At 38.9% G+C, this 9,237-nt stretch overlaps 1 pseudogene; it reads right to left on the reverse strand.

The window, feature by feature from the left end:
• Nucleotides 1-4,954: 4,954 nt before the first annotated feature.
• Nucleotides 4,955-8,114, reverse strand: LOC137878349 (pyrokinin-1 receptor-like; annotated as a pseudogene).
• Nucleotides 8,115-9,237: the final 1,123 nt, after the last annotated feature.

The following is a 9,237-nucleotide window of genomic DNA, read 5'->3' on the forward strand; positions in this document are numbered from 1 at the left end:
ACCCATTTTTTGTCCTTCTTATCTGTCTTCAACTGTGAGATTTTCAGAATTTGTGTGTGTAACTTAAGTATTCACTTATTAGTCATTGAGGCTTATTCCCTGGGAGAATGATGGTATTGGGGTTAGGGTTAGGTATTTATGGTTGTATTCGTTGTACCTCTTGTGTTCTAATGTGAGCAGTTCAAATTGACGCTTTAGTTTTTACTTGGTAGGTGTTGATGTGAAATAAGGGTCAGAGACTGTGACAAAAACTGACAGACTGCATCACCATAATCACTGAGATCTATGTGAAACTGGATACAAAATTGACTGTAAGTACTTCAAGTCGTTTACATTACATTACATTACATTACAGTCATTTAGCCGACGCTTTTATCCAAAGCGACTTACAATTCAGTATCTATCTACACACCGTAGACGCAGCTACGGGAGACATTCTGGGGTTAAGTGTCTTGCTCAAGGACACATTGACATGAGACTAGTAGAGCAGGAGCCGAACCGCCGACCCTCTGATTGATAGGCGGCCACGCTCTCCACTTAGCCACGGTCACCCCACATTGTCTTCAATGTGTAAAACAAGCCTATTATTGCTGTTTAATCATTACATTTTTACAGTATACCTGATGTTTTCAAACCCAACCACTAGCAGCACAGTTGCTTCTCCAACTGTTGCCCCTCCTCCACTTCTTCCACTCTCTCCATCACCTCCACAATTGGACAGTAGAAGACCAGCAGGAGAGCAAACACCTTCTGCAAACCAGGTGTAGAGACCTACTTGGCGAGGCGGACATTGTGGATCAGACACCATTGCCTGCTCTGGTGAGCAATAACTCAAACAGCTATGAGGTTCAAATTGAACCTTTTAATCATTTCACTTTTTAAAATGTCAACAATTGTTAATAGTATACCACATATATTACATGCAACACACATACTGCCACATTGAATCCAAGTGAATATGATTAGATAGTATCTCACTATTATGAGATAGTATATCATTATTATGAGATGCTCAACTTCATATTATGAGCTTACTGGAGAACATGAAACACCAGCAAGACCAATTGATTGCCAGAGTAAACTATCTCGCCAGTAAGCTACACACAACTGGCCAAGAAGTCGAAGTGACTGACGACCCAGTACAATTTCCATTTACCTCAGTGGAGGAAGTGGAGCTTTTTGAGGAAGGCCTTATTAAAGATCTCTCCAACTCTCAGCTGAAGAAGAGTGTGGTGATTTTTTGTTTTGTTTTATTAACCTCATGTTTCCCTCAAAGACAAAATAAAACAACATAACCACATTATGGCTCCAACAAGTACTTTTTTGATCCATTTTACATTTTGATCCATTTTAATCAACAATCTGAAGTCACCTCCTGATTCTCTGCTCAGGTAGATATTACTTGACTATATCTTTACATAGATATGTTTTATTATACACTGCCTGGCCAAAAAAAAAGTCGCCACCAAAAAAAAAAAGGTCACACACTCTAATATTTCATTAGACCGCCTTTAGCTTTGATTACGGCACACATTCGCTATGGCATTGTTTCAATAAGCTTCTGCAATGTCACAAGATTTATTTCCATCCAGTGTTGCATTAATTTCTCACCAAGATCTTGTATTGATGATGGTAGAGTCTGACCGCTGCGCAAAGCCTTCTCCAGCACATCCCAAAGATTCTCAATGGGGTTATGGTCTGGACTCTGTGGTGGCCAATCCATGTGTGAAAATGATGTCTCATGCTCCCTGAACCACTCTTTCACAATTTGAGCCCGATGAATCCTGGGATTGTCATCTTGGAATATGCCTGTGCCATCAGGGAAGAAAAAATCCATTGATGGAATAACCTGGTCATTCAGTATATTCAGGTAGTCAGCTGACCTCGTTCTTTGAGCACATACTTTTGCTGAACCTAGACCTGACCAACTGCAGCAACCCCAGAACCTAGCACTGCCCCCACAGGCTTGTACAGTAGGCACTAGGCATGATGATCCAGGTGGCGACTTTTTTTTTGGCCATATAGCATAGCAAACCTTTAAATGCCAGACAGCCACTAGCTTTTAGACTGCATATCTGCTATATGTTGCACTGAGGGTTCATGATATTTTGTATGATCTGCTTGTGTGATTACAGATGCCGTCAGAAAGAATCATGTCTCACGTGCAGCCACTGATGATGAGATTCTAAAACACGCAATTAGGTGGTTCAACCTGGCAGCAGACCGGGGAAGCTCCAGGATGCGGGCCACTGTCAGCATCCCCACTGAACAAGCCTAAACATGTATGTGTGATACATGTGATGTTTTACATGTCATACATGTGATGGTCTAAAATCCTTGTAAATGGATTTCCTATAATAAAAAACAGTTTTTGATATTATTCATGGTTACATTTCTTTTTACCTATTCAATATATAGGCTGTAACGACCTGTTTTTTTAAGAATAGTTTTTGGCTTTTTGCCTTTTATTAGATAGTCAGGAGGAGAGTTGGGATTAGAACTCATGGAGCTGCTGAAAGCACTGTTTTGTTTTTTTTAAATTGAGGATTTTATTGTTACTTGCAGAGTCGGATTTTACACAATCGATGCATTTATGTTCTCCAGTGTAACTGTAGATTTTAAGTCTTGAATAAATTCAACATATTAGAGTATTCACACTTTTATAGAGCAATCTAGATGTTGGTCAGTTTGATTTGAGATATTTCTGTAGTTTTGAGTAAGGGATCCGCTTCATGAACGGGTCCGTATCGGATCTGGGCGGACAAGCTGCGTCATGAGCGGATACGGGCCGGATCTGTGCCGGATCTGGTCTGGATCTTTGACGCGTATCCGTTCCAGATCCGCTAGTGGAAGTCAGTTTGATATCTGGGCTATGACACATCATTTTCATTACACTTGGAACATAGGCAGGCGAGTGGACACAATCAATTGTTTATGTGTCTGTGGGTAACTCAGAATTAATGAAGATTAACCAGCCCTGCCACTCCTTTAGACACGGCCTTGCTAGGTAGTCATTTTTTGCAATGAAAGATGAAAAACCACACCACACTGCTTTTTTTGTTACCAGTTCTTCTTTTTCTGACAATGGCACTGACAATATTAATATTACTGTTGGCATCTAATGTTTATACAAAGAACAGAAATGTACAAAGTTTTGTTTAACTGACCATTTTGTCTTTTCCCTTTGATTGACAAATCAATTGGTATGTAACCTGTACAGTTATGTGAGAAATACACCCGAGTAATGCTCTTGAACAACATACATAATACTTCAAACGCAACAAAGAAACACATACTACCATATCCTGCCAGGAATTTTGGTTAAATTCCTGAGTCGTATCACACCTGATTTAAAAATACGCTACATTGAATGTCTTCACATTAGTCACAATAATGTAAGCTTCTAAGCACCACACATATTTTTCTGGCTCCACAAAAGAACAGAAATAATACAATTTCACATATTCAGACATAGTAATCACTTTCACAGAAAAAATACTTCCAGCTTTCAACAGCACTCTGAGATAATCTTCCAGTAATATAAGGATCAGAAAGAAGGCAGAGTTGTAGGAAAAATAATATTCCTTTTTGTATTCCAAGGTGCCAACTTTTTCAGAACCCAGTTATATGTTCCAAACACCAACAAATATCGTAATGGCAGATTTCTTCTCTAAATGCATATATAAATCATTGGCAATAAACTACAACTAAAACACTTTACAAGTCTATGTAATATTTATTTCTGTTCATTACAATGGAATTTGCATTTCCAATCTGAATGTAAAAATAACACCTAATTACACATAAGTCAGTCTTAAGAGACCTTTTTTTCAACATACAACATTTATCTTTTTTTCATTAATGCAAGAAAACAGTATGTTCAAAGCCTCCTGAGTGTTTATAATAAATAGGATGCATGATAAGCTGATTGTATCGCTAGAAAATTTAAAACAGAACTAAAGTATTTTCCTATTCATTTCCTTATTTTTCTTGCGGTGACATTCAGATCCCCCAACCATTCCAATGGACGGATTAATAAAAATAAAAAAAATCCTTAGGAGATGCTATAAATCTTTCATATGATATTTTGACTTGTATAAGTAATGTAACATACCATGTTTACTTTAAAAGCCCTGTATTTTACATTCTGAACAGTAGCAAACAACTGCATGGAGGGCTAAACATGTCTGAGAGAGAGAACTCAAACACTCTTTGACCCATCAAGGCAGCGTGATACATGGCGGAAAAGTTCGGCCATATTCGTATTTATACCATTTCCAGCCCTTGCAGTCTCTAATATTCAACCATTGACATCAGTTAAGTCCCTGAGGGTTCAGGGCTGAAGGCCTTAGGGGGGACAATGGTATTGGACCATGCAGTCTATGTGTACAACACAAGCACAGTAAAATCTGGTCTGCACTTTCCCAAAGGCTCACAAACTGCCGTACAATCGTAGCACCTGGGGATGATCGATTCTTTTTACTGAGGCATCTGCAGGGAGGCCGTCAATAGCAGCCTATCTATGGGTGAGAATTACAATCCTGCGATTATTGAACAGATCGTTAATAAAAGACCAAACACAAATGTTATTTAAAACATTGATCACCATTAATTTGAGCGTACCCCAAAAAATCTGTCAGGTACACCGCACCCAAATAGCACCTGAGAGAATCATCTCTTTAATTCTAGCACCGTCTGCTGCAACCCGGTAACTCCAGTTACACTGTACATGTGGCCTTCATTTGATAGCCTTGCTTGCCTCCCGATCATCTGTGGTTGTCGACAAAGGTTGTGAGACTCTACTGCTGCCCACTTTAAATGATGTGGAACACTGTGATTAGCTTGGAGACATCCAATGAAATAAGGGTGTGCGTTTTGGTGGAGTCAAGATGACAGTAATCATAGATCTAGACATCCCAGAAAAGTTATGTCCATTAAATTGGATCTGAACAGCTTAATAGCATAAAAGAGAAAACAATTCAGATTGTTTGTTGTTGCTGCTCATGTTTAAAGGCGCTTTCATGGATATTTCCATTCCTCTGACCGGTTTTGTTAGTGATTGTATTTCTCTTTTTAGCCATATTCTCTCTATAGCATTTACTATAAATCCTCTTACTGGCTGTTACTGTGCTTGCTTCTTTAGTAGAACTTCTCTGCAGCCAAGACATGCTCCCATATTTACAGTAGCAGTGAGACCTGAGCCTACCCAGAGTTCTCCAGCACGCCCTGCGAAATGTGTGGGAGGAAATACAGAACAGCAGCGGGTCCAGAGCACCGTTGACATACCACAGTGGAAGCGACAAGTAGGATTTCAGGATTGTATAGACAAAAAGGACAGTGTCGGACCACACAACCACGTAGACCTGCATCAGCGACGAAGCAATGTCCGGAAAGTTGCAAACGAAAAAGGCCACCAAGACTGCACCTGGAAGACACAACATAGAAGATGTTAATCGCTGTCGCTCATGTTAAGGGATTTTGAAATGAATTGCATTAAATAAACAACTATTGGCATAATTGGCCTAAATGAAGGGCATTAAATGTGTAGACAGATCCTGACACTATATCATGAGGTAACTATGTGTGCCATCGACAAAACCTCATAGGGAGTCCATGCTACTATCTGATTAGACATGAAAAGTTGACAAAAGCCAATTGTTTACACCATCACAGTCACAGATGAATTTGAGACGATGATGGACAATGAATAATATGCAGACAAAATGTATTTTTCACCTGCAAATATGCATTAACACGGTTTTATAAATATCCCATGACTCACCCATTAGTTTTAGAGCTCTCTTTTCATTTGAAAGCAGCTTTCCATTCTGATGGCACTGAATGTCTCGTCTTTCTTGTGGATCCGGCCGCGTTAGACCCATGTTTCTCCTTTGATGTCCGTTTCGCCTCAGGTAGAGCAGGATGAGCAGATAGAGAGTACAGATGGAGACGAGAGGGACCTATTGAAGAGGGATGTTGAGTGCCTGCATGTGAAGCAGGTTATCAAATAAAGCTTCTCAAAAAGCATTTATCTCACCAGAAAGAAGATCCCTGCTCTGATGAGTAAAGCGGCTTTGTAAATATGTGCAGGATCAGGCTCAGTCATCTCACACATGGTGGACACATGGAAGGCGTCTTTTCGTGTAGTGGCTGTGTAGTCCAGGATGCAGGCAAGAGCCTGGTCATAGACCAGAGCGAAGGGTACAGCCGAGACCAGAGAAATGATCCAGACTGAAAGAAGGCATGGCAGCCGAGACTTCTGTTGGAAAGGAAAATACAAATATAGAACAGTTAAAGCATCCCACTGTGTTCTTTTTATCTGGGCAGAGTCAAATCATGTTTTCTCAAAAATGTCTGCAGTATGAACATGTTTTGAACATGAGAATGCCCTGTAGTTGGATAGATGCTTTAATTTTGAATTACACTATTTCCTGCAGTATATCGTGATACAATACTGAACAAAGTTTTATTTGAATTTTGGGTAAGAAACCAAACATGAACATCATGCCAAATGATGTCAGTTGCGGACAAATGTAGTAAACAGTATTAGAATACATCCCAAAGCTTTTTTGCATGTTTTTTGCAAGAACTCAACCTTCAGGCTGGAGACAGACCACATGGTGTGGCAAATGGCTGCATAACGCTCAGTGGTGAAGGTCAGGATAACCCAGCTTGTGGTGGCACAGTACACTTGGCGCACCATAAAGTAGACTTTGCATACTGTTCGGCCCAGACGCCATGGGTAGCTCTCCCAATAGTAGCGATACAAAGTCACCGGGATGGTCAACAGCTGCAAAATGTCTAAAGTTCAAAGAGAAAAAAAACACATACATTTAGGAAATTTGCACTGAAGATGGTTCCTCGAAGTAGGCAATACACCGCAGTCCAGGACTGACAATAATAAATGAAAAGAATTAGTTGAAATCTCAATCAAATGTGTGTGCATTACATACATTAAATTTACATGAAATTGAATCAATCATTTTCATTTTCAGGTTTGAAATACATCTCCGCATGCCCCAAATAAATTCAGAATGAATGCTTTTTAGTGTGCTAACCTAGCCATAATGAAATGGAATGTAAAACATCAAAAGCACTTGCCATGATTGGGGGCTATTGATACAAATTCAGTGAATATGTTCTATACTATCCACTGATGTTAATAGATAATAAACAAGCCTAATAACAATGAAATGTCTATTTCACACTTAATTCCATCAGAAATAATGTATTGTACATACAAATATTTTTTTTTACTTTTATTGAATTCTTTAATTTTAAACATTGTTAGTCCTGATTTTCCATAAAGTGCATGGTAAGTAAGTATGTGAGTACATTTATTTTTCAAAGCGTCATGTGACAAAATGTGTTAATATCACACATAGCTAATATAAACACAATCCATCTCCCACATTACAGTTATAAAACATAACGTATAAGCACATCTAAGGCACAAACTGTTCCTTTTACATATGAAACATAAAGCGCACTCCTACGCTGCTGTTAGGCATTTAACGCAAATTGAGCTTGTGAAACATTTTGTCTGTAAACAGGCACTAAAGTCTACATTCATCAGACATAGAATCAGGACGTTCTGCAGATACTTTAAGGAAAAGCCTGTATGTAAGTCATTGAACTGAGTGGAAGCGTAGTGTACCTGATATGACCAGGCTGATAAGGTAGAAACGAATGGCACTGACTCTCATTTGAGCATCCATGAGGAGGGTCAGTATGCTAACACCATTGAGTACGACCTGTGGAGCATGAAGGGACAGCATATAGTGAGAATGAAAAAGTTTGTGTTGTTTGCTGTCAGCATATCATTAACACTGAATGATCAGAATTGTGACTACTATTGTATTTCATCATCACATAATTCCATTTAGTGTTGTAATTCAGAAGGTAACACTGATAGTGTGTTGAGTCTAGTAAAATGACTGTTCATACTCCAAACAAGAAGATGATGCTGTAGAAAACGGTCATGGGGACGGCTATAATCAGGGGCTCCCTTTTAGAGACACTTATGTCGAGCTGCGGCTTCTCACTGGGGCTGACATCACAGCTGAAGAGGGATGAAATCTGCTCCGACAGGTTCATGGTGCGGCAGCTGGTTGACAACTAGAAGAATGTTATAGAGAAATAGTATATAAAATCCATGACTGTGTTTGGGTTATAGATAATAATGAGGAAATTCCTAGACAAAATCAATTTATTGACAATGCCACTGACATTAGCAACCATTCTTCAGGTCAGATGTTATTGTTTTAATTAGGCTGCTTTTAAATGAGTGCTGCACTATTTTATGGTGTCGCATAGACGTGCACAATTCAGCAGAGCAACCAGCCAGAAGAAGATCATAGGAGGGTCGCCTGCTAAATTACATTCTCATACCATACTGAGATATTCATGAGAGAGTGACCTCTCGATTATTGTCTTTGAGAGAAGAAAATAAGAAGGGATAGATCTCATAACCAACTATTCCATGTTCATCCTTTTTTTGGAGTACTGAATTTTTTTAATGTGCACAATTTCCTTCTTGCTATTTTAGCTAATATGTTATATTAAATATAAGATTGATAGCACATACAGTACTGCTATGCACTACAATACAGTGATTTTCAGGTGCAGTTGTCAAGAAAAATGCTGATTAACCTAAAGTTACGGTAAGCCTACTTAAATTCATAAACATTTAGGATAAGGTCACTTACACAAACTAAATCATTCAGCAAATAACAGAAAATACATATTTGACGAAGCTTAACCTTAAATCAGCCATCCTGAACACATTCACTCACAAACCTGTTGCATTTTCTGCTCTAATCATGCACATAATTCTGAGTGCATGTAATTGCCTGTAATTAAATTCATCTGTCAAACATTTCATTTTTGTTGAATAGAAATCTTATTGAAATTAAAATCAGAGCGCACACTGCACAACCTGTTATGCTACCAATATAGCCAGTTGAAAAAAGAAAAGAAAGAAAAAAAGATTTCAGCGAATGTGTAGACTTACCTCCTAGAGGAACAAGATGCAGGGTGAAGCCCAGCAGCTCTCTTCACAATAAAAAATACACAGTGATCCTCTCTCTCTCTCTCTCTCTCTCTCTCTCTCTCAAAAAAGTGGCTGATAGAAATTGTAAACAAGTCAATGCAGCTGCGTTGACATGCAAGACAGTCTCATAGTGTGTGTGCTGAGAAAAAAAATGTGAATGAGCAATGCAATTAAGTTTATGAAAT

The sequence above is a fragment of the Cebidichthys violaceus genome, unplaced genomic scaffold (assembly GCF_023349555.1).
Source record: "Cebidichthys violaceus isolate CVI_PGR_0920_01 unplaced genomic scaffold, fCebVio1.0.p SCAF_10, whole genome shotgun sequence".
NCBI classification, from domain to species: Eukaryota; Metazoa; Chordata; class Actinopteri; order Perciformes; family Stichaeidae; genus Cebidichthys; species Cebidichthys violaceus.